At 45.3% G+C, this 27,439-nt stretch overlaps 1 protein-coding gene across 5 annotated transcripts in view; it reads right to left on the bottom strand.

Annotated features, from left to right (window-relative positions):
- LOC135367354 (intraflagellar transport protein 80 homolog) overlaps positions 1 to 27,439 on the bottom strand; it is a 119,760-nt gene that overhangs the window by 9,250 nt on the left and 83,071 nt on the right. The gene's annotated exons all lie outside the window — the stretch shown is intronic.

Raw genomic sequence — 27,439 nt, 5'->3', positions numbered from 1 at the left:
TGTACAGTGTCACATCATGTACATGTAAACAGACAAAGCCACTGACTGTACGCAAACTCCGCAGACTCGCTCTAGGGGGCCCCACGTGGCTTGACGCGACAGTATCCTTGGTAGTTAACAAACATATGAAAGTCAGAGAACTCGTTCGAAATACGGAACACATTCTTACGGGTGAAAAAACGAAAACATAAAAAGGATATGCTTAGGCTCCGAGTGCAAATACGTCTTCAGCCTCATGGCTCTCCCTTTGTTTGGATGCAAATGGTTGCCATAGCAACGACACCCGCGCCACGCGCGCCTGTCCCTGGATCAAAAAAGAAAGGTGGAAAGAAACCAGTATTGGCTCGACTAGTGGCTCTGTTTTCCTTTCGTTTTTGCTTTCGGACCGGTTTGTCCCCTTTTTGACGTGGATGACGCTTATGGAGATATCAGTTTCCTTCAAATCTCTCTCTTCACCTTAAAGGGACAGTTCACTGACAAGCAACTGACAACTAAGGGCCGTGTTCCATGGTCGGTTATGTGTAGATGCCGTACTCGCAATTTCATTCAACACAATCCAGTATGTTTTTTTTAAATAAACGAAGAGAGAAAAAAAATAAGGACACACGCGCATCAATATTACGGCGACGTAAGCATGAACAGGCGTACTGATGGCGACATACTTGTCTGAAATCGACAGGTCGCGGTTTGTCCTGTCTGAAATCTCCAGATGTTGCAATATTGTTCCTTTCGACAAATAGACCCGTACGGCATATACTGCCCACCCCTCAAACACAATAATGGTACAGCTCCTTCACGGGCGACCAAGCCAACACGAGCCGCTGCACCTTTTGGATTAAGATTTCATACAAGTGTACTCTCCTGTACTACCCAATTAGCATCATTTATTCACGACTTATCCTATCACCTCGATAAAGGTATCCATATCGACATAATAGTATTCTTAGATTTCAAAAAGTCCTTTGATAAAGTTCTACACAAACGGTAATCGCTAAATTATCTCGTCTAAAGATTCCGGACACCCTTCTCTTATGGATTACTACCTGTCTTCTCGCGAGCAATATACATTTGTAAAAGATAACTGTTCCTCTCTTTCTCACGTTACGTCAGGTGTCCCAGAAGGCTCTGTATTAGGTCCCCTACTATTCCTGATCTCCATTAATGACCTCCCAACTAATCTCTCATCTGCAGTCCGGCTATTCGCCGATGACTGTGTCGTTTATAAACATATCGCATCTCCCGAAGACCAAGTACCCCTCCAACCTGCTCTTAGTCTTATCGACTCATTGTGCTCTAAATGGTTGATGTCACTAAACACATCCAAATATTCCTACGTCCACGTCGGCAGACACCAATCTTTGTACCCTTGCAAACTCTGTAACACCTTAGTTAGTCACACACTCTCCTACAAGCACCTTGGTCTTCATATCACGTCCACTCTTGAATGACACACTCATATCAACCACATCATCAGTGACTCAACCGCTGCCTGGGTTATTTCCGAAGCAACCTCCGTCTTGCCCTCGCTGAAGTTAAATGACTGGCATACCTCACTTTCATTCGGCCCAAGTTGGAATTTTAAAGCTGTATTTGTATACCTTGAGGCATTAGATCACCGCCATAATCTCCAAACACTACATCTGTTTCTTAAACATTTTCATTTTCACTCGTCGCCCCTCACTCTTCCTAACATCCGTCCAGCGCGTTACATTAGCCAACGCTTGGATAACCCTCAGAAATGCGAACTGTTCTTCTCCCATAGTAACTCTTTTTTTCTTCTCCTTCTTTCCACGTGCCATTAGGCTATGAAATTGTTTACCCTCATCCATCACCTCAGTTGTAAATCATACGTCTACATCACTTAAAACAGCTCTCCGCTCTTTCTTTCCTTTGTAGTGTTACCAATCCATGTTATGCAACTACTTGTTTGTGACATCGTATTACTTTTTCCTGTGTTAATCCACTTCGTGTTTTTTTTAGTTACTGTTGTGTTACCATTTTCGTTGCAGTTATGCAATGTTAATGTTAGTCAATTATGTGTCAGTCATGTTAGTCAGTTAATGTCAACGCAGTTATGCAATGCTGTGTTAATCCGTTTTCTGTTCCTTTTTTTACTGTTCTGTTATTATTTTCATTGCAGTTATGCTTTCCCCATGTAATGCAGCAAGGCCCTTGGAGCACCACAATAAATAAATAAATAAGTTTGTCGCAAGCAGTACATTCGCTGACGTCATAGGTGTGTGCGACCGCGATATATGTTATTGTTTAGAGATTTACGAGCTTACGTATTTACGTGATTTACATTTTCGCTCGATCCGGTGGCTTGGATGTTTCGCGGAGCAAACACCGAAGTTGCTGACAGTGGCTGTAACAGACCACTTCGCTGCGAAATTCAATTATACGAGGGGTGTACAAGTCAAACCGGGACTTTCTGTCTCCTTAGTGTACAAATAGCTCGCGCTACTTCTTTTTCGTCATTTTCACACGCGACAGGCCTCCGCGTTCACCTCGTGGCCCCTACAACACCGGATATCCTCTGGATGTACGAATAACGTCCCAACGGATTCGCACGTCCAATTGATATCCGAGTGATATCCATCGGACGTACGCATCCGTTAGGACATTATTCGTACATCCAGAGGATATTCGGTGGTGTTGGGGATAGTCCAAAGTTTGTGCCAAACAGAGGACACGTGCTGGACAAGATGGCCGACAACGAGGTGTTCGAACAGCGAATTGTCATGAAGTTTCTCATGAATGAAGGCGTAAAGTCATCTGAAATTCGCAGAAGACTTCAGTCTCAGTATGGCCACGAGACACTTAGCCGCAGCAAAGCGTTTGAGTGGTGCAAACGGTTCCGAGACGGCCGTACATCAGTGAAGGACGATCCCGGCCGGCGCGGCTCAGAGCCCAGTGTCAGAGTTCCTGAGAACATCCAACTTGTGGAGCGCCTGATCCTCAAGGACCGACGGATAACATGTCTCGAACTGGCTCGAAAGACGGACCTTTCTGCAGGAACATTGAACACTATCATTCATGAACACCTCCAGTTTCGGAAAGTTAGTGCCCGTTGGGTCCCGAGGCAGCTCTCCGTGTTTGACCGGCAGAGAAGACTGGAAATCTCCCAAGATCTAAGGTACCGTTTCCACACTGAAGGACAGCCGCTCCTTGATCGGATCATCACGTGCGATGAAACGTGGGTGTATAATTTCACTCCTGAGTCTAAACTCGCATCAAAACAGTGGAAGCATCCGGGCTCGCCGGCTCCCAAGAAGTTCCGAAACACCCCGTCTGCGGGTAAGATCATGGCCTCGGTTTTCTGGGACAAGGCTGGCGTTGTTCATGTTGATTTTCTGCTCAGTGGTACCACCATCAATAGTGCATATTATTGCCAGGTTCTCAGGGATGTGCATAAGGCGCTGAAGCAAAAGCGGACGGGACTCATCACCAAAGGAGTCCTCCTCCTACAGGACAATGGACGCCCGCATACCGCGCATCTCACGACACGCACCTTACAGGAACTTGACTGGGAGTTGCTGCCACATCCCCCTTACAGCCGAGACCTCGCCCCCATCGACTTCCATCTCTTCGGGCCACTGAAGGTGTTCCTTGGGGGCCGCCACTTCAGCTGCGACGACGAGGTCAAGAATGCGGTCCGATCATGGCTGCTACGCGCCGGTAAGGATTTCTACGCTGCTGGCATCCAAGCCCTCGTGAAACGCTGCGAATAGTGCATTAGTGCAGCTGGAGATTACGTCGAAAAATAAAACAAATTTCTCGCATGTAACCTCATTTTACTTTTGCGAAAAATGACAAGTTCCGGTTCGACTTGAACACCCCTCGTAGATAATTGGTCGCTAATCCTAATGAAGTATTCTGCACTATTACCCCGAGCGCAGTAAAAAATCGTGCGCCGTCCGGTTTCGGTTCCTATCCAACTTAAAAATCGGGCAGGAATGCTGGTTCCCGGCTCAATAACACGTATACTTCTCCGATGACGGACTATTTTCTGGAAAGTGTGCCGTTTCCTGAGAGCACGTGATCCACCAAGGATTCAGGGATGGCGAACCCGAACTAATAATAATAATAATAAAAAAAGCATTTTGTTGGCAAGACCGACGGATTAACGGTTCCCACGGTTTAATTGCCATCTGCTCCGCACTCGAGTGTCGGAGTAGAGACCGTTTGCGCACGGCTCCACATAAACGGTGCAGCCCGCCAAATTTGGCGGATTGTGGCACGTGTCGTCGGGGATTGTGTCGATTATAAACGAGCGTTTGTGATTATGGCTTCATCTTGACTGCGCGCGGATTAACGACGGATTACGGGAGGCACAAAGAGGGTGTTTGCGGAATGCCCTTCTGTTGCCACTTTAATTGAGCACGTTTTTCGACGTCAGCACCAGTGGGCGTCTGCGTCGGAAAATTTGGCACCGCGTTCCCATCATGGGGTTCGCCGAGACCTCATTGACAAATTTTGAACGAGTCATCAGCTGCCTTTTAGCAAGTACAACGGGGAACTTTATCGATTAATACGAGTGTGTATGGTGTGGAACTTTCGGGTTTAGGTTATAGCACACAAGAGAGGAAAACATGGTACACTGAGGTACAAGGTCCACTGAACAGCCGTATAGTACATAAAGCATAATCGTACAGAACACTCATTTGGACTTTACGGTGAAGCCAGAGAAAAACTTGGACAGTACAGTAAAGAGCGGGCGCAGTATCCATTTGGGCCACGTACGCAGCTAGGGGGGTATCGTTTATAAGAAAGAGAGGGCGATGTAGATTCAACGACTGCAACGCATAAAACACACCCCTGTATCAAATGATAACGTAAAATTGCCGTTACGTACCACGACTCGAATAAAATTTCCTTCGAGAGAAAAACGCACCTCCCGAAAGATATTCCTATCAAACTCACACAAAAAAAAGAAAGAAAAGAGAAGCGTCATAAGCTTCCGCGCAGGTCCCATCGCTACAACCCTTCTACAAGTTATTCCCTTTTTGGTAGGAAACCTATTGTTGAGGGAAAGTTTGCGGGCGTGTTGGGGACCATCATATGTACACAGACACACACATAGCATACATGAACTGCATTGCGTCGCTCGAGTAGATGCGCTTCCCTTTCTATAGACAGGGCGGCGAAGAAGGATAGTATTAGAGCGGAGTTGATCACGAAGAAAAAAGAGGACTTTTCTTGCAAATGGAGGTTTCATGTAAATCTTGCAAGTGCCTTAAATATTTGCTCGAGCAACGGACCGTTTCTTCGGCTCAACTGAAGCGCTTTCTCCACGGAATGATGAATGATGTTCTTCCCTCCCGCGAGACGATTTCAATGGCGCGATACCAAATGTGGCGTTACTCCAACTCCTACAAAGAGGGCGTCGGGCTCAACATCGGGTTTTTGCGAGAAGGAGAATTAACCTTTATTCGGTCTGGCCAACCGGGAGGGTGTTCATCCTTTTTATTCCGCGTAAGCACCGTCAAGAAAATGCGGCTATGTGTTCTGTACGGGGCATTCTGGGACAACTTCAGGGGTCACTAACGTGCTATAAACGTTGCCTGTTTTTGAAACGAAGCCAAGCTGTTGTCGCACTATATTTTTTGCTGTACAAGTCTCACACGCTGTGGGGATCAGTGTGCATCCTGGGCCGACTTCGGGGTGAACCGTGCAGGCACCCGAAAACAGGGAAAGGTAACAGAAACGGAAACGACAGTAATTTACGGTAATAATTCGGGTACCGCAGGACCCGAATTGTTGCAATTCTTCACCATATCATGTTGATAAATTTATGAAATAAACCTCAATGAAGCAAACTAAAATTAACTGAAGAACTAAAACTAAAATGAACTGGAACTGGAACTATCAAACTGGAGCATATAAGTAAGTAGTATACAGTAAATATAAGAAGCGTAGTTCTTATACGCTTATGGTGACCTGGAAGTTGCAAGCGTGAGTAACATTCCTGGAAACCATGTTCGTATTAGCTGTTCACAGAAATCACGTACCTATACGTGTATTTTGAATAAACGTTGTCTCTTGTATGCATGTATCCCTGGAGTCCTCAAAATAGACTTGAGAACGTAGAGGGATTAAGTTTTGTCACGGTCTCAATGGTCCTTTTTTTTTTAAAGGAAAGGAAAGAGAAGAAAGAAGGAAAACAAAAAGCTGGAGGTGGGGCAGTACCGAAAACCGAAACGGAAACGTAACGGAAACGAAAGCAACAATGGTGGTAACCGAAACTGAAACAGAAACAAATGAGGGCCAGTAACGGAGGTGGTAACCGAAACTGAAACAGAAACAAATGAGGGCCAGTAACGGAGGTGGTAACGGAAACTGAAACAGAAACAAATGAGGGTCAGTAACGGAGGTGGTAAACGAAACTGAAACAGAAACAAATGAGGGCCAGTAACGGAGGTGGTAACCGAAACTGAAACAGAAACAAATGAGGGCCAGTAACGGAGGTGGTAACCGAAACTGAAACAGAAACAAATGAGGGCCAGTAACGGAGGTGGTAACCGAAACTGAAACAGAAACAAATGAGGGCCAGTAACGGAGGTGGTAACCGAAACTGAAACAGAAACAAATGAGGGCCAGTAACGGAGGTGGTAACCGAAACTGAAACAGAAACAAATGAGGGCCAGTAACGGAGGTGGTAACCGAAACTGAAACAGAAACAAATGAGGGCCAGTAACGGAGGTGGTAACGGAAACGAAAAAGATTCCGTTACCTTTCCGTGCCCGAAAATGTGGAATCATTTCTGCTTGCATGCGATACCAGAGAGTATTATCGTTGCGCGTGCTCTATGCGATAAGACGCAATGCGGGCAACGTCCTACGGAGCAAACACGTTTTAGTACGTCCGCAAGCTCTTTACGCCGTCGATGGCACCAAGCGATTGACTGAACAGGCAGCCGAAATGTAATAACAACTGACAAGACGCTCGTAATAAACGATAATTTATTTTTGTAATATTTTAGGTTATTTCGTATTTGGCGCCGCAGTCGACGTCCGCGTTGAACTGCTGTCGTGCCGCCACGTTTAATCTCGAACAAGTCGAAATCGTGCGAGATGCTAAAAGCTTATAGCGTACGTACGATATCCCCAAAAATTAGCGTACGCAACCGGTCCGTATGCACGAGGCATGAACGACGTTCGCAACGCGTGCGATAGCGATATATAGCCGTAGCGTGCTACCCGCTAAAACGTAAAAAAAAGTTTGCAGCGAACACAAAGGCGAATTCCGAGATGCTAAGCAGGGCTTAAAAAAAGGTGGCACGGGCAAGTATAGGATTCCATTGCAATTTGTTCATCAGCTAGTTGGAATAAGTCGTAAGGAAGGTTGCCGCGCAAAGGCACGATTGTTGTGTTTCGGTAAAAGACACAAAGAGACAGGGATGAGTGGAGAAAATAAATGTTTCGTCTTTGTCCCGGACAAAATAAATTGAAGCGTTTTAACGAAATGGGAGAAATCTCCGAGAAAGGGAGGCCTTTTTCCATTCATCAGGAAAGGGCTTTCTCGGGTGCTCAATGGGATTGAAGGCCCCGGGTTTCGAATAATGGAGCCTTTTTACCGATTTCTTATCTATCGATTAGAATCGGTTACCATTCAAGTGCCATTGCACGTTCCACTGGAGCGGACAATACGCTTTGGAACTTATGCCGTGACTGATAATCGAGCATGCTTTTCATAACATACTACGTTGTACGTGTAGTTTCCTGTTAGTAACTACGAGCAATCAATAACTGTTAATAATAAATCAAGAGCAGCCAAGTAGCCTATCCTTTCGGGGCGAACTTCTCAAGTTGCGTTCGTAGTCCCCATTATCGTATATTGCCTAACAATCCAGTGTGGTAAAACACTGAGCGGTGTATTAACTCAAACCCAAACTTTGCGGGCCAATAGTGCTTTGCTTGCTGTATTGCAATCTTTGACCGAAGTGGTTGTGACGCGCACATGAAGCTAAAAAAATGCAAATTAGTGGCACTTGGTCTTGGAAAGTAGCAGACGACAACGTAAAGGACGTTTGCTTCTTGGTAGCAGACGGCAGTAGTTCGAGTCAAGTGCATGAGATTGGTTGTGTTTGCATACAAACTGATTATCCAACGCGTCCTCAACAACGACCGGCTTGCATTTTTTTCTATTTCCACTCTACCTAAAACGAAAAATGTAACAAAACGAGACCACACGAAAGAGAGAGAGAGAGAGAAACAATATGCGACAGATTTCAACTGGAAAATATCTTTAGACAAGAATCGTCCAAGTTTTAATTGCTCCTGACAAAATGCCAGCCCCCCCCCCCTTTTTTTTTTGTCTGAAATAATAATAGCTCACTACTCCAGCATTCGAGTAGCTGAGAAAAAAAGTAACGCCTGGAGTATAATTGTTGGAAGAACCGCGTTCCTCATTTTTCGCGAAGTCATTTGCGTCGCCAATGCACAATGGCTATCCGTGTCCACTCTTTTGTTTAGAAGGTTATGAATGGGGCAGGCGATTCAAAACGCTGCCTTAATGGCTGTACTGGAAAGACACTGTATTTCGCCTCATCACTTTTAATATTGCGTCCCGAAAAGTTCGCCGTTTGAGAGAAACACAGCATTCGGAGATGTTGTGAAAGAGAGCCAGATATGATGAGGTGATAATTTGATGTTCAGGGCTGCATAAAGTTGCAGTAGAATGAAGTTGGTTGCATATTTGGGCTTTCTGCCAAACGTGTTCAAATGCCCTAACCTTATCTGGACGTAACGTGGTGATTGTTCTATAAAGGTATCGCTTTAACAATGTGTACCGCCACGGTATTTGTGAGAATTACTGGACCGAGTCAAGAAAAAAATCCCTCATCGCACTTAATGAACTGGTGAGATACCTTGTAATTTGTAATTTTCAATTTATCGGCTTCTCACAGGGGCGAAGCTTTGTCTACCGTACTTTTCATGCACCCTGGAATATCCTCCTTTTACGTCGAAGGAAACATGCGGGATAACCTTGAAGATAATAGATAGGTAGAGAAAATGCATATCGTGACACTAATCCCACCTTAATGAGTGAACTAAACTTGAGTCAATGAAAATTTCCGACCAAATGTTCCTGTAAGTCGTGCTTGAACAGAATTTGCATAGCACAAGAGTAGTGCCAGCAAAGCACGCTTTACAGGGAAGGACTTCGGTTACAGCATCCTTCCGTAAAATGGCGGGTTCAACGTCATAGTTTCTGAGCTACCGTTAGAAATTTTTTACGGAGTGGCAAAGTGTCTTCCCTATATCAGATAAGACTGCTAGAAGGTTACGTAATTTGCTCATCTGGGCCTCTAACGTATCATTAAATAAAATAAAGAGGTGATCGTTGGTGGCGCTCCAGGACCTGCGAATGAGTGGGGATTAGTGGGGTCGAACCCACTATTGGCTTTACTGCCCCAGATTCTCCCTGGGTTCTCCGGCAGACTTTTCAGGCAGGCGTCTGCACGGGTCCCCCTCCGGAGCCGGTTGAGAATGCATCTAACGCTCATAGCTACAGCTGCTACGCGGTACTAACGCTGAACAAAACAAACAATTTTTTTTCCAGAAACTACGTGGCGCTAGAATGTGTAACGAAGTTGGAATAATTAATAGCTTCACGATATGCGCGGGCCACTCGGAACCACAGTTGCTGAGATGAAATGAGGAGATAAAATACCGTCCAACAACTTCTCTTATCCAGAAAGAAAGTCGTCGCATTATGGAGCATGGACGCACGTATGCTGTGATAGGACGCTTATTGACTAGGCCGTCTATTGTGGAGTGGAGTAGCGTCGGAGTCATTTCGTATTCAAAGCAAAAGCGTCGACGAGTTCTTCTTCACGCGCTATTAAAGATTTCTCGAGCGGGGAAAATGGCAGTGAATGGGAGCGGAAACGCGCATCACTTCAACTCCATTTAGATGCAGATAGAGTCGCTCAGAAGGAGACTCTCTCTCTCTCAGCTTTAATGAAAAGCAGTCTCATCTCCTAAATGGCAGCCCAATTAACGACTCTCTCGGGTCTCGTCTGCAGGTGACCTCTAAAAACTTTCCACCATTCCACTCTCTTCAAAATTTAGCGTTATTAGCGAGTTTTAGTGGATCGTTTTGGGCGACACGGTCAGCCAGTTTTTTTTTCCGTTATCGCCGGAATGGTCGAGCGGGAAAAAAGCGTCTGCGCGTTGCTGGTAGCCAAGGCCGTGCTGAAAAACTGGGAGGTAGTGGGTTCGAATCCTACCACCGGCTATGTGCTATCTGAGGGTTTTCCTGGGTTTTCCGGCAGACTTTCCAGACGAATGCCGGCAAAGTTCCCCTTCAAGTTGACCCAGGAAGCATACTAACCCACACTCCTTCCAGCTGTCCGCTCTCCTTATGCCCACATCTGTACGTCGTCATAGCCACAGTTGCCTCGCGGCGCTAACACGGACTCAAACAAACAAAAAAATCTGTTATGGGTGTTTTAAGACAGAAGAGAAGATGACATTATTGTACCGCCAAGTAGTGCACGCATTTCCTGACATTCTTTCGTGAAAAAATGCCATTCTTTCTCCAGTTTTATTTGGCTTTGGTGTTTTCGTTTGATATATATTTCATTGAACTGGACTGAATTGAGAAATTAGAAAAATTGCATTCGAGTGAAAGTGTCTCGCAAGCTCTAACAAAGATGCACGAGCGGTATCATTGTTGGCAAAAATCGACACCTCTAGACCGCACCACGTCTTCATTTTTTTCAACTTGTTTTTATTTTTATTTTTACCAGCAAACACCTCGAGACATGCTTTGCCGCCGGAACACAGCTTTCCCACTCGTCAAAGCCGCGCACATTTTATTTTCTTTACTCGCGAATACGGGACACATAGAAATAACTTCCGTTCCATGAAAAGGCCACGTGTGACTCAGATGTGCCGCGAAGAACGCTGGGTTCCCTGGGGAAACAAAATGGCCGTAAATTGCCGGATGAAGTTAAATTAACGTAATGCGTAAGAAAGTCACTTAGGCAAATCCTCTTTTACGGTCGTCCCTTTGTGTAACGACTCCGGCGAGGTTCGGAAGGGTTGAGAAGCCGTAAAAATCCGTCTTTTTACGACTCTAATCCGCAACATTTTACCCCCCTTATGCCGGCGACAACTCTTTCGGATTACTTAAATAGAGACTAGCGGGAGTTTAACAAGTTGCTCAGGCGGGCACAATAAACAACCTTCAAAAAAGAACTGCCGCCTCGCGGAGTGAATTCCACATTCAGACAGTAGGAAACTTGGAATGTTTCCCAGCTCTTGAACGGGACAACTTTTTTCAGCCGAGATGACGTCACCATCATCATCATGGGCTGACGAAACCGAAAAGAAAATATGGAGAGGATAGCTATCAGCTTCGTGTCTCTCGTTTATTTGCACGATTGCACGTCGAATGCCACACAAATGAGTATTCGCTCAAGTTCCATCGATGCATGGCGCCTTTATTTGTTCCGTGTTACCGCTCTGAAGCAATTGTGACCAGGAGAGGTGCACAGACGCGGTGGTCAGATGGAGAGTAGACGGGGTTATCGCTTATCAGCAAGTGTCCTCTGCCGACTTTTAGAACGGCCGTAGGGCGGCACGCACCAAGACTTTGCTCTCAACTTTGAGAAGAAAAAAAAATCACACACACAAAAAAAGGAACAGACCTCGATGTTAACAGTTGGCAACGCGTCGAATTACCTATCGCAAGATTACGGGTTTGAAACTAGCAACTCGGTGGGGTTGAAGAACCTTCAGGTTGGCAAAATTAATCGACGAACAATCGAATCGAATTAATCCTCGCTCGTTCATTATCACGGTTGTCTCTCGACGTAAAACAAGCAACTATTATCGTTGGCAATTGATCGATTAGTTTGGATGAATAATATGGAGCTGGTAGCCCCCCCGAACGAGAGCTCAGTTAATAAAACGAAAGCCCGTCAAAAACAGCAAGAAAAAAAAAAGCGCCATTGGATGTGCGTCTTGAAAAACTCCCCTCCCCCTTATCACATTTCTGGGGGAAGGTGACATTCTTTCATGTCTTCCTCCCCCTTCGACATCGCGAGCGATAGGCGGACGCTTTTGTATCCCCAACTGTGAATTCTCTTCTTCCCTCAGAATGAAAGCCAAACAGAGAGACGCCAAAATGGGAAAAGGTGAGACTTCGAACAAAGGATGTGCTTAACGGGAAAAAGCTCTCCCTGTCTGTATATATCTACATTTATAGATGAGAGGAGGAAAAATGTTCCCTTATCTCACCGTTCAAGTTGGCTTCTATTTCACCGCACGCCTCCATTTCCGGCATTTGACCGAAAAGAAAGAATATGCGGCGTTAAAAAAAGAGAGAGAGCGAAATAATCGGAGATGACAAGGAAGGTTTCTTGCCCTGTTCGGATGGCGAAATGGAACCGGTCGAATGGCGACACTTCCGGTGTACAATAGAGTCGACTGCCCCGCAGTCAGTCCGTAGCGCCTTTTCTGCTCCCTCGTATCTGCGGTTTGTTACGAGCGCCCATTTTGCCCGCGAAAGGTGGTGTCGTCTTTTCTTCGGAAGAAAGTGCGGAACATAGGGGGAACAGAATAGTGGGTGTTGACCGTAAAAATGCTTCTATCTGTCTCGATCGGTGCCTCCTTTGCGCGCCCAACAGTCGTTGCTCGTCTAATATTCTTTGTTCGACGACGATACAAGATGATCGTGGAGGAAATGGGAAAGAAGACTATAGTCTCGCTTTGCCGTATACAATGCCTGCGTCGTCGATAGCGTTCTTTCTTCTTTTCATTCCATGTTACCACCGCGAAGCAACTGCTGCTATGAGCGGTGTACAGACGAGGATAGATGGAGAGAAGACAGAGGGGAAGGAGTCGGATGCATAGTATGCGGCCCGGGCAGACTTCAGGGGGGGGGGGGGAGGGAACGATAGCGATATCTGTTTGGAAAGCTGTGATAAGAGAGGCATACAGACGTGGACAGGTGGAGAGAGGAGAGCAGGAAGGAGTGGGGGACAGGGGGATTAGTATGCGTCCTAGGCCGACTTCAGGGGGCAACTGTGCCGACAATCGTCCGGAAACCAAAGAAAAGCCTCAGACAACACAGCCGGTGCTGGGATTCGAACACGTGTCACTTCTCAGTCTCGGCGTGGAAGGCGATCGTCCTAACCATGGGCGCCGTCACAAGGGGGGGGGGGCGCAAGGGGGGCGTCGCCCCCCTGGCTTTCAGAAACGTAGGGTTTCTGAGCCAAGACAATGTAGTAGCCGGCGCAGTTGACGCACCACCACGGGAAACATTCTGCCCTGCCCCCTGGAAAAAATCCTGACGGCGCCCATGATCCTGACCACTACGGCACGCGAGCTGGTTACGCTAGATTACCACCAACGGTGCTCTTCACGCGAGCTGGTTACGCTACATTACCACCAACGTACCTTACAGTGCCTTAATTTCTAGCCTTTGTCCCCAAAATCCCGCCTAAATTTTCCAACTGAGCGATTCATCGAGTTGTTGTCTCGTCAGTGTTTTCTGGCACTTGATCATCCCCTCACATAGGCATTATTGATCCGACTGATGTTTTCCACGACCCCTGTATACAAGGCCCTAATGCAGACGGCAAAATCGGTCGATCACCTTGTTTTTTTATCTATATATAGAGGACGGTTTCCTCCCCAGGAAGGTATCCTTGATGACATCCCAAAGGTGATGTCAAAGCATGTGTACAGAATGCCGACAAAGTTGGGGGAGTTGTTGTGCCGATAACGTCATCTGGACGCGAGAGGAGCTCGTTAGCACTGATGGGGGTTCCTTTCCTAATGATTGCAGGGGGACTTTCTTATTAACCTCGAGGACGGTTCGTTCACTATGGTACATTATATGGACGTATTTTTCCCTCAGCGTCCGCTACAAAAGTTGATTTATGGTTACATTCAATTTTTAACCGAATTACCCTTCGAGTCTATACCTCGAAAGGTGAAAAATCCAGCGATCCTGTGGAGGTATAGATTGAAGCAAAAGCCTTTCAAGGTCGGCGTATTTCAAACAAAGATTATTCTTCGAACATCGCAGGCGGAAATGTTGCGGACGTTCCCAGGAGGTACACATATAAGGACATCCTGAGGACGTCTGGTATAAAGACCTGTAGCTAAATGACGTGTAGGTCGTGCATGGGACCAGAAGACCAGTCGCCCGACATGTGATCACTAAGCGGCGCTTATTTAAAAGACAATTCGTAATAGAAACACTCGAATACCTTAGTCAACAATGAACAACACCGTGGCGCTACAATGAAAAATGCTACGATGCAACGCAACGGAATACAACGCTACATAATGCAGGAGAAGTTCCATCAGGACCAGCGCATGTCCTGTGTGTTTCTCTATACCTTGTCTACGTTGGTTTGTGCGTTTTTTTTTCTCACTCAATAATAACTACCAAGTAGTCCAACACTCCTCGCCGCTTAGCTACGGACCAGTTCCTTTCCAGAAAGCGTCGGTTGGTGTTGAACCGCTTTGTGAAGGTTCCGTGTTCCAGCCCGGTCGAGGAAACTTTAAAGGTACACCGTAAAGCAGCAGGTTATGTTGCCGACGTAGTTCAGCAGCTTCTTGCTTGTAAACCCACAGCACAACTTGTACATGTCACAGGGAACGCTATTTTTTTTATTTGCTAGTAAAACGGCTCCGGGCGACGTCTGGTGGGAAATATAATCACCAATTTGTCAAGCAACAGTGATCTATGTTCCCAACTTTGGGGGGGGGGGGGGTATGGCTTGCTGCTCATGACGGCTGCGAAGCCGACACGAAGCCGACTTCTTTTGGTCTTGACACAGCAGGCACAGTGTTATGCGCATGCAATGTAGTTTTACCGCCGTACTTGACGAGCAATGCTCAGTTGGCAGGCGGCGACTTCGACACAGTGTTGCCCGTAAATTTCAATTTTAAGTTTCTAAAAAAAAAAAACTATGAGCGCAATTGTGACGCAAGAGTATCAGGCTATCGAATAGATCAATTTTCTGATATTGCAGCTCTATACTGCTTTACAGCATACCTTTAAGTCAATGCCAGTGAATGAGACGAAGCCATCGCGGCCTTTCTATCGATCACCCATGTCTGCGCACTTAGGCGTAACTCACCGTGTACTCGTCCAACTCCAGCTATAGTATGGTACAAAATTTCCGTCCTTCGGTGGCTGCACAAAAGGAGGTGCCTGGCAACGAGTCCGCCGATGAAAGAGAGAGTCTTCGTTATCGTTTGGCGTCTGCAGTTTCCGTTCGGCCTTACTATATTTCATTGGAGCTATCACTTCCGATGTGGCTTGTCATTTGTTAGGTCACCGTGGTGGGAACCAAAAAGGGGTGAAACGTGTCACAAAGCGACCAGGCTCCCTATTTCCGGATCCGGTCTGTTTATCGGGAGAGGAGACGGATGTTGGTGGCAGTGTCACCCGAGTTGTCACCGACACTCCCCCCAAAGTACAATGTTACGCATAATTTGCTTTGTCTCCGCGTATAATTGCTACCATCTCGTGCAGCCATGTATTTCGGGCGTTTATTTAAACTTAAAGCCCTACTTTTTCGGTCTTTGCAACTGTGGCGCATCAAAAGCGGGACGAACATTCTGCATCGCGTTCTCGCAACACGTCTCTACGTTATTTGTCTAGCGTAATCTAACGTAGACGACGTAACGTAATGCACCTGATAAACCCTTACCATATCGCGTGCAGGCAAGCGAATGGGCACCGCCGTTAGTGCTGCCATCCCGTGGTAGTCACAGGAACTGTGCACGGGTGGACTGCCGTTTGCCAACTTACTTCATTTATCCCGTCTGTGTTTTCGTTTATTTTCGTGTTCGCTCGTGTTAATATCGCGCCCATTCATTTTCTCCCGCTCGGGAACCGGTGTAGAAAAGATATCGCATCGGCCAGCGCTCGTCACGTAAACAACTGTGCATATCGCCCCCACGCGGTAGCATATGCCATCTTCTTTTTCCTTCATCTTTCGAACGTTGATACTCTAGTCGGATGATTACCGGATGTCTAGTTATATGGAATGTTACGTTATCGCCAGTCGCACTCATTAAAGACGGCGGCCACCAGTATGCATCCCAATGGGAAGAACGATTTTGGCAGTCCACCCCTGCTGTGTCTTTGCTGGGAACGAGGCTATGGAGCGCATGGAGACTGGTGGTTTGAGAGTAACGCGACAAGGCCTTGAAAAGGCTGTATTCATCAGTTCGCACGTGCAACATTGTAAACCATGCGGGTTCATGAATGAAACCCCTTCCGCGTCAGTTGAAAGGGATTCTAGGAATTCCTGTTCCAAGTATAGGGAAAGTTTACATAAATCGCCCACGACATACTATATGTACACGTAAAGCAGTCAATACACACGCGACAACGAAAGCGCGCCACCTTGAGCTTATGAGACGCGTTGTGTTCTTTTCTTCCTTATACATAAAAGGAATGAAAAAGTGGATAAGTATTCGTCCCGCCGATAGGAGGATGCCAATATCCTTTGCAAGGTGTATATGCACAACGGACCTTGTTTTTCTTAGCAACCCGTTAGGCAATAAGAGCACCTAAGGAGGAATTTTTCCACCCCTCGGTTTCGAAAGCACATCGTGCTTTTAGAAGGAACAGAAAGTTGTAAAGCCGAGTAAGCTATATATGTGCTTTACTTTGGAACATAGGTCATGAATGAGGCACGACATAGGGGTTAAGGCAAATCAAGTTCCATTTGATTTTTTCTTAATAACCAAACCAAACCAAACCAAGTTCCCGAAGTCAAAATACGTCGCCCCAAGATAAGATAAACGTTTGTTTTTCATCTGCTTTGAAGCCCTTTGATAAGCCCTGACCACCAACGTTGTGGTAGTCTTTCCTGTTATTTTTAAAGAGCAGCAAGCCAGGCCGATCAACAACGGCACATTATTTTGGCGATTACCATTTAGCTGTTAACCTTATTCCGTAATTTGGAGGCAATATATTGATGTACTATAGTCTGATATTGTCCAGTAAGGTGAGCAGTGCTTCTGGACAGAGCTGAACCTTGCCAAGCAGTCTTGTCACAACTCAGAGGTCGGGAGTCCAAGTGTTAAAGACTGGTATATAGAGCGGATTTTCTGCTCTGAACATACTCTGAGCACATATTAAACGCACAAAACAAACACAGCAGGTAACAGCACCCTCAGCTTTGACAAACTACGAGATGAGCCCATAGAGAAAAACAAAGTCCGATTATCCTCCGTTCAATACAAGTGTCAATACGTGACAGATACTCGAGGGAGCTAGAAATCCTTGTTGGCTGCGATCAAAACTCGGCTGGTGTGCGTGGATGGATACTTCCTGCGGCCCAATGGACTTCCGTCATCTGGCTATGGCATATCCTTCGTTGCTTCTCTCCGTTGTGATGACACAGTGGTCGCTTTGTAAACACCGGTATAAAGTGCAGGCCTTATTGTACGATGATGGTGGGTCTGTTTTCCTCCTATTCTTGCGCTTTTATTTGATACGCATATTAAGAAGCCAAACGTTCGAATCCTATCACCGGCTGTACTGTTTCCCTGGGCTCAGATGGACGGCGACACAATTCCCGATGAAGTCGGCCCAAGAGGCACACTAACCCTTCTCTCCTTGGAGGTGTCCTCCCTCCATCTGTCCACGCCTGCTTCGTGATAATACTACTACTAATAATAATAATAATTCAATTCAATTCAATGTTTATTTATACTTGTGGCAAGTTACAGGGAATAATAACAGTCCTGCCTAAGCCCGAGGGAGCTTGTGAGCAGGGACTGTAGTCAACAGCAGTACGCGTCAATACCCACAAGATAACGGGAAAGGTTCTAAACGGAAGTCATGGAGAAGGAAAATATAGAGGGAAAAGGCACAGTAAATTACAACTTTAACAGTAATAGTATTTTTAACAAACGCTTTAGCTGTGATTTAATAATATCTATGATTTAATAATAGCTGTGTGTTAATAATAATAATAATAATAGTCAAGCCCGCTTTTTGCCTTATGCCTCCCATAAATACTAAAAGGAGACCATCCAGCGTGGTCTTTGTGCAAAACATCTTCCTTGCCACATGAGCTGCATGCAGATCGAAAGCAGGCCACCCTGTATACAGCTGTTCTTGAGAGCGTTGAAACTTTGCGGGCTGTGGATACCGAGGCCAACAATGGGCTTCTTGTACGTATAACGGTCACCTATTGTTGTCAAGGAGGTTGGACATGTATTCAAATGACCACCGAGGAGATGAAACGAACAACCTTTCCGCGCATAATCTGAATCTTGCAACATTTCATAATTTCCTGACGCGGCACTTCATGGAATATATCTGCTTTTTCAAGCAGCGTTTCCCGGGGATCGATTTCACCGAGACCTCTTCAGCGCAAACTAAACTTTAGTCTGTGGTCCATTATGATTACCTTTGAAGATTCTCAAGAAGAACCCATTGTCGGCGTAACAATAGATACTGGGGGAGAATGTCAACAGAGCAGGTGGCAGATTTTAAGTACATGCATGTTTACATGCACGCGCGTTCCATGCAAACGTGTCCTTTTCTTCTGCCACCATTGTTAAACGTTGATGGATCGGGTTTCTCTGGAGCAGTGCCGGGTGATTTTGTGCCGCTCACCTCCGGGTAAATACGCGATGAGTAACAATATCCGAAGAAAGGCTCGCTTAATAACGAGTACAACCCATTACTTATTATTAAAAGTTAAAGGGTTAAAATAAGCGTCCGCTTAGTTCTGGTAGATTGGATCTCGGCTACCGTTTACGTCCTGTATCACATTTTCTAAACATCCACATTCCGGAGGATAGATTGAGAGAGGGCAGTAGAGAGGAGAGGGTATGTATACGTCCTGGGCGCTTGGAAAACTTGCGGGCATTTTGCGCTTTCGTTCTTTCCAAGTGTAATTATAATATCCAGAGGTTCATCGTTTTCGGGTTAAACCCGATTTTTCGCGATAGTTCCCCCCCGAACAAATTTTCGAGAATTCGGGTAATACCCGATATCTACCCGAAATCCTTGCGATCCGTCAACTTGTCGTTCTCGGCAAACCGTCGGAAAAGTAGAATCATAATATCAGCAAAGAGAGCTATTTGTGACAACCTATTTGTCTTCCGTTTATGATCCCCTCCTGCAGGAGTCAAAGACAGGCTTTTGTGAAGCTCGGGCAAGCGTTTGAATACTACGGTCATTCACTGCCCCAGCTCCGAGCGGAAATATAAAGATTATTGTTTCTCGTCCCAGTGTCACAGCCTTGGCTTGCTTCATATGCCTTTCGTTTCACCCGAAAATTCCCCGAAGACATATCAAGCAGAGGCAGACTTGTGCCCGTTACCCAAAAAAAGGAACTAAATACCGTTACCCGTTACTTCAGAAAAAAGTAACTAAATACGTTACTCGTTACCGACATACAAAAGTAACGAGTTCTCGTTACTCACAGGTAACGAGTTACTTTTACGTTACCGCGCATAGTTAAAGGATCCAACAGACAAGCCGCCACACGTGTCAACGTGGTTAGTGACCCTTCGTTTTGTCTTGTTGCTCCTCTACGTCGCGTCTTGGGTATGGGTCATTGTAATAAACCTTTTGCTGAGTCTGATAATGTGTCGTCCGTCCTTCGTGGTCCGTATCTCTCGGCCCCTTACCGTGAGTCTATATCAGCTTGCCTGGACCCTTCCTTCTTTCCGAAGTGGGGGTGATCGGAGACTATGAAAACACAAGAAGAGACAACGGTTTTCGTGCCACCGATCACCAACGGCTCCCGAAAACAGACGAGGGGCTGCGTCATAATTTAGGGCGCTCAGAAGCTTAGCAAACACAAGAAAAGGCTAGAAGTCGAAACGCGTTTTTTGTAGCCATAACACAATTGGTGCCCATTCTTGGGAAGGAGTGATGGTCGGAGATTACGGAAACAAGAGAAAAGACAACACATCCAGCCAGGGATTGCAATAATACTTTGAGTCACACGTGGTCGTGGGTCACGCAGGTCAGATCCGCACGCATTGCGCCACACGGAGTGCCGAAATGTGCTGCCCCGCGCTGAAGAAAAGGAACGAGTAACGTCAGTAACAAGTTACCAATTTTTGTAACTGATTCCGTTACTATTACCATACTTTAAAAAGTAACTGAATCGTTACTTCGTTACCAAAAAAAGTAACCGTTACCAAGTAACGAGTTACTTGTAACGAGTTAGGCACAACTCTGAGCAGAGGTCATAGCGCCCGATTTCTTCCCGAGTTCTCGTGTGTAAATAGCACCCGATTTTTCCCTCCCGAATGTGAAAAATCTTAAAACCCGAAAACAAAGAACCCTAAGCGTGTCTGAAACTGCACAAAAGTCTTGTTTTTAATGTATATAGTAAATAGTTGATGCCCTGAACCGTCTTTGTTATTTTTGATTCTGCATCGCCGGAAACTTGTACATTGTTTTTCTTGACGCTCGACGTCTGTCTGAAAACCTAAACGAATTACAATGTAGATATGAAACGTTTTTTACGTATCCATCGTGTCATATTATTACACTCGTACATTGTTTTATGCGTGAAAGCATATCAATCATTCGTTGGAACATGTTTCCGACTCGTTTTCCTGAAAGCTTCCGAGTTTCTACCCAAGAAGATGTTGAAAAATCTCCGTCCAGGATGATGCTTTTCCCCATTGGTACTAATGGACCGATCATGAGCCACAAATAATGTTCCAGTCCATTTGGAACACCCAAGCCGAGCCAATGACCTTCAATAATAGACTCCTCACCAGATGTCGCACCCCATCTTTTTTTCATTACGGTAATTATCGTAGTCATTACGGTGAGGCGTGAACGGGGTATTTTAAGTGGTGTGAAAATACGCATTTCGTGTCCATAGACTCGACGGGAAAATGTGGAGATTGGCGTTTCACAAAAACTCCGCGAGGGGTCGTTCCAGTCGCTGCGCCCATTTCCACTGATCAGTGGCCAATTGCATGGAGAGATGTTGTCCGTCCAACACCTTTACATTCCATGACTGGCTTAAAATAAAAGGCCTACGCCTTTTGGTGACAGTTTGTAGTGACGTTACTGGTCACAAAAGGCCGAGTGGTAACGCTATCATTCTGCGCATTGGTTGGTTAACGGTGAAATTCTGTTTTCAGTGTGTCGACGCTAAATGCCTTTCACAAATTCGATGGGAAAAATCGAGTGATTCTTTTTTTTAATCTATGGTTCCGCGTAAAATCTGGTGCTATACTTGCACAATAGGGTTTTATCGTGCGAAAAGCAAAGAAGGTCTTGGAAAACATCGGACAAAGTCACACATACAAGACGTACATGCGAAATGCGCGTGTGTTTGAGTGTGCAGGTTCAGATCCCCAACATGTATTATATTATATTATAGAATTATGTAACGTAAAAAAAAAACTGAAGAAAAAAAAAAACAGGCATGTGCATACCCATTTCGAAACGAGTTATGAATCACTCCTCACACCAGACTTGTACGTATCTTGAGTACGTACTCAAAATACAGTATTTTAAATACTTTTTTCCGGTATTTTGGTACTCTACTCAATACTTTTTTGCGACAAGTATTTTTAATGTATTTAAAATATTTTTTTCAAATTATTTATTTTTCAGTATTTGCTACTCAGTACTCAAAATACTTTCCTTCCTCGTCAAGCCATATCCAGCACGCTTCCCGCCGTGGCAGAGGTTGAAAGACCCGAACCGACATACAGGAGGGATTACGAAGTTTTGGGTCAGAACATATCAACTTTACTTGGGTTCACCAAAGTTCACCAAACATTACTTGACACCAAGACGTTGCAAATGAAAGATATGCATGGATGATGAAGTTTGTTCCTTTCATTTGTAAGGCCACGTTCAGAATACGCGTTTCACTTACTGCTAATACTGAAGTACTTTAAAGAGTATCTTAAATACTTCTTAGAGTATTTAGTACTCTACTCAAATTACTTTCAGTTTTGAGTATTTAGTATCTTATTTTAAATACTTTTGCGCAGTATTTTGTACAAGTCTGCCTCACACACAACACATACACGCACGCACGCACGCACGCAAGCACACACGCGCACACACACACACACACACACACAAACTGGATGATGATGAGGCGGTACACTGCCCTACTGGATCACTGGATCACTCCTCGGTGCAAAACAAACAAACTATGGTAGACAAATGTTACGATATATGGCTGCTTCACTTTTCAACCAATATATTCGACACAGGGTAGACCCTGCATTACTGACAACAACAACAACAATAGATGGTGACGATGAGATGGAGTCATACATTACCGACCAGAAAGTTTCCTCGTAAACACGAGTGAGTTACAATGTTACTATGTTGGTTTTGAGTGTAGTTCGAATGTATTATTACTTGCAGTGCTTTCGACTCTGTTGTTGATTTGTTTGTTTTTTCTCTCTCTCTCTTTTCGTTGCTGCTGTATACTGAGTGAATTGGGAGATTGGCCTACTCAAGCCCATTCGGGCTTTTAGCTACACCCCACTCGAGCGAGAAATAAAGATTGAATTGAATATCGAAAAAAGCAAAAATAATAACTGGTGTCTTTACGTTAGTGAGCACGTACAGCTCCCGCCAACCTTAATAAGAACACTAGAGGAAATTCGGTCTCGTTTCCGAGCGCGATAACCGCGCCACCCTGGGGGCACTGCAGGGAATATTAAGTGAACAAAATCCTTCCGTTAAACTAACGGGATAATTTTGCTAACATAATAATAATAATAATAATAATAATAATAATAATACCTTTATTAATGTGCCCAAGAACTATAAGATAGTGATAGTGGCACCTAATCCCTTTTGATGCAGGGCAGACTTCCAGGATGGAGTCACAGGTGTAAAAAAATAAAATAAAATAGTTCTCGGTGAGTTCAATTCGTTTCCGTTTGTCACTTATAGGTCACTTCTGTGGTTGTCTCGTGAGTCTGTGCTTGATTTTCTCCCAGTGCACCAGGCGGCTCTGTATCTGCTTGAAAGGCTCCTTTGATGGTGGGTCTTCCGCTTCGCTTTCAGTTTCCGTTTCAGTTTGTTTGAACAATCACTGCATGCACTCATCCATTTTTTCGATCTTAGGAGCATACTCTTGGATTTTCTCGCACTCTGTTAAAATGTGGCGTATGGTTTCCGCCACTTTTCCGCATAACTGGCACGTATGGTTCCTTCGGTAAGATTTCCTAATGGCCTCAAGGGTTACTGTAATCGCGCTTGGTAGGACACCATATTTTTTCCGGTGTTATTATTAAGGTTGACTGGAGCTGTACGAGCGACGCCATACATCGATGGTCGGTCTGGGGACTAATTCTTCCTCAACTAGAGCTTCAACACATCTCATCTGACGTCGGCATTTCTGCACATATTCTATAACCATCCATCAAATTCGTGGCGTCCTCGGTCGGAAAATATCACGTCAGTTCGTTTTCGGAAACTGACATGTCCATAGATTAGATTAGATATGAAGGCGTGTGCGGATGTAGACATCCGGATCATGGATCCGCGCGACATCGTGATTTGCGTCTTGAAATGGAAGGTTTTCAAACCCGCGCGGTAAAATGCGGATAAGTACAACCGGCGCTGCCTACACGCGCGGATATCCGTGTCAACAGCTTCAATCAAGAATTGGTGTTTTTGCCGACGTTCCCTACAGAAGAAGCGGAATCTAAAATAGTGTGTCGACGGGCCTTTCGCGTTCTTCAGCTCCTGCATCAACTCCAAATGTTCACTTCTGTTCTCATATTGTTGGACAACTGCGGGTGGACGTCATATTGTTCCTAAACAGCGCTGAGAAGCCAGAGTCTACCAGTCAGTTGTTATGGAAATAAAAAGTACAGGGTGTGTGCAGAAAAACATGACCAGCATTTTTACATGTAACTCGTTGTCTACTTAGCCGAGGAACTTCCGGTGGCGCACGACGGCGTATTTATGCGTGCGAAAGCTACAAAAAAATCCAGGAAGCCATACTCAGTGTAAAAAAATAAACAGAGCGCGAAAACATGGGCTTCCATACATTAGAATAGGGCGGTCGTGACAGTGCATGGTAGTGTATTTCGGCCTCATGAGAGTTATGTGCAGGCACCGCTAGGGGTACTGCCGATGAGCATCCATGTGGGACATCGTTTCGATTTATGCACTGATAGCTCCCCTAGCGGTACTTGAACACAACTCTCCTACGTGCACCATGTTGCCCTTTCACATGCACCATGTTGCCCTTTCACATACACCCTGTTGTCCACCATGTTGCCCTATTCTGATGCACGGAAGCCGACGTTTTCGTTGTTCCGTTTATTTTTTAAGCTGGGTATGGCTTCCACAATTTTTCTACAGATTTCGCACGCATAAATGCGCCATCGTGCGCCACTGGAAGTTCGTTAGTTAGGTAGGCAACAAGCTATGTGCCTAAATGCGGGTCACCTTTTTCTGCACACACCCTGTACTCTCTCTCTCACTGTTTTCCTCTATATAGTTACACACGTCTTACGAACACATATTTATGCAACTCCTCAATCTATCTACTTTAGTTGGTCCACACATGGCAATTGCACCTTTTCCAAGAACATTCGTCTGATCATTTCATCACTATATCACGGACGACAATATAGCTTCGCCTGTCAAGCTATATATAATATATATATATGTGTTTTTCTATATTCTGGTTGAAATGAGTCTCGCCTGGGTGGGGATAATCGGGGTTATTTCTTTGCACAGGTGCGTCTCGAGGCTGATGATAAGACAAATCTTTGAGCCAATTGCGAGGCCAGGAAATGATATGTGGAAAGGCTATACGGAGAGCACCGTTTGTCTCATTCCTGGAATCCGTTTGCAGCATCTGTCATTATTATGTTACGACGTCTGTTTCACTCGTTATTCTGCATCGACGCTTTCGTTTTAATTATTATTATTTTGTGTGTGTGTGTGTGCTTAGCTTATAGGCTATCACAACTCCGCATCTCGTCTTATATGTATATACTGAAGATACATAATATGTATACGTGACGAATCGTTATCATCTCCTCGATTTTTTTACGTCATCTTATCTAATCATAATCGTTATTGTTGGCCCACTCGTATTTCGTGTTTCAGGAAGATGTCAGTCCTGTCTCTCCGAAGATGAAAAGTGCGCGGCGATGCATCCCGTTACGTAAATTGCTTCTCCGAATTGCAATTATACCGAGAATATTACTCGAAGTTTCGATCGATTGATTGATCGAAAAATAAAAGATATGGAGATGCGCGACCCGACAAAGTCAGGCTATATTGCAGACCACGTGAATATATATAGAAAAGAAAGCAACAAACGAAACTTCAATGTGGCATAACAAAGAACAAGCAGAGTCCATTAACTAATGAATGTAAATGAGACAATGGCAACAACAACAACAATAGGTGATGATGATGAGATGGGGTACGGTACCATACCCCACTGCAGGTGGAACATTATGAAGGTGGTGAAGGAAGGATGTAAATACGAGAAAGAATTCAAGCGTCTGGAGCAATCCAGTGGACGACAGGAAGTCCATGAACAGGTGAAGATCCCGACGATGGAGCACAGGATCTTCATATAGGGGCCAATGAGACAATGGATATCGGTTGCAGCGTAACCTTTTTGCTTTCTGAAAGGTGGGCGTCAATACGAACTGGACAAACTTCCGTGACCAAGACCTCATCACAAGATTGCTCCTTACATAACAAGTAGGGACATTTTGCAAGAAGAATCAAGTCAGTCCTAATGATTGTCGGTGCGCACGCTCCTTGTCACCTTCAGGGTCATTTTTCGGGCATCCAGATTTGGTGATTCCAGACTGAGAATATAAGAGCAAGATAGCAGTAGCAAGTGATGCTGCGGATACGACGTCATGTCGACTATACTTCGGCTTTTTTGCGGTGATCTCCTCCGTGTCCCAGAGGTAAACCCCGCGACATTAACACTCGCGGACGAGGACACATAAAACAGAAAGAATACAGCGAGCAAGCTGGCCCATTGATTGATTAGATCTCATCGACTCTCGGTGATCACACGGCTCCTCCTGAAAAAGCCTTCGTCGTGATGATGGAACAATGAAGCCAAAGGTCGGAAGCAACTGAGAACATGTGCATCACTACTGCTCTCGATGGGGGGGCCAGAAGTCGTCTCCACATGCGAGTGTCATATGTAACAGAGTGAGTATTGTGCTAAGAGCGATCTCGTTTTTGGCAGCTATATTCCATTGTGAAGCCCTCTTTTGACATCGTTGTTTCCAATATGGAGAGAGTGCAACCTATGCACACCTCGCATTTGTACACGCATGATGTTGTAATACATTGATACTATATATAACTTTATACGACAAATGTGCTATATATAGGGTGGAGGCCGAGCTGGTATATATTATACCAGAGAAGAAAAACCCGAGACAGCAAGCACAAGGACGAGAGAGACAGAGAAGATACTCAAAAATAGTATAAATTAAGTAGCTTAGGAGTAAGTTACGAAATGAGTACAAGTTACTCCCAAAAAGTACTGGGGGTAGGAGTGGGAACAAGGATGGGCCCAGGCAGCACACGACATCGGGCCGATATCAGCAGCAAGTTGGGCATGTCGGCCCAACATATCCCCGACACTGCCAACTTGTGACCGATGTACGACAGAAGTTGGCAATGTCGGCTCAATGTTGATGGAAAAACGCGACATCTAGCCGACACTGCAAACTTGCGACCGATATCACGCTGAAGTTGGCAATGTCGGCTCGGTGTTGACTGAAACAAGCGACATGTAGTCGACAATGCCAGCTTGCGACCGATATCACTTTGAAGTTGGCAATGTCGGCTTGGTGTTGACCGACACCAGCGAGATGACGCTGACAATGTCAACTTGCGATTGACATCCCACAGAGATTGACAATGTCGGCTTGATGATTATAGAACCCAGAGACAAGACGCCGACATTGCCAACTTGCGACCAACATCCAACTGAAGTTGGCAATGTGGGCTCGATGTTGACCGAAGCCAACGACATGACGCTGACACTGGGTTTCCATCGACTTACTTGGTGTCCAGCGCCAAAAGCAAGTAAGGAAACACATTCGTTACGTTGATGTCGAGTTACTATTCGAAGCAATTCCTCACTTGAGCCTCGTTTGTACGCTTGAGCGAGTTAAACTGAGACACGTCGACCACTTCCAGCATTTTGATTCCGAGACGAGCAGGCTCTCGAATTTGCGGAAGCTCGTAAGACATGAAATATATAGTATCTGTTTTCGCTTCGAAAGGAATGCCTTGCAGTTCGTGGTCCCAGGAGCTTTTCGTCTTGCTTTCTGTAACGCCGCGCTCATTGTCCCCCACGGGAAACACGAGGGACAAAGGAAACCATCAGAAAATGAAACGAGTAAGAAACAATGGCAGAAATAAAACGTAGTTCCCTCGTAAATAACCAGTCTAACGTTTAGTTACGATCGCCAAC

The sequence above is a fragment of the Ornithodoros turicata genome, chromosome 8, assembly GCF_037126465.1.
Source record: "Ornithodoros turicata isolate Travis chromosome 8, ASM3712646v1, whole genome shotgun sequence".
NCBI classification, from domain to species: Eukaryota; Metazoa; Arthropoda; class Arachnida; order Ixodida; family Argasidae; genus Ornithodoros; species Ornithodoros turicata.
Note: the sequence above shows the minus strand (reverse complement) of the source record. Positions and strands in the feature narration are given on the sequence as shown.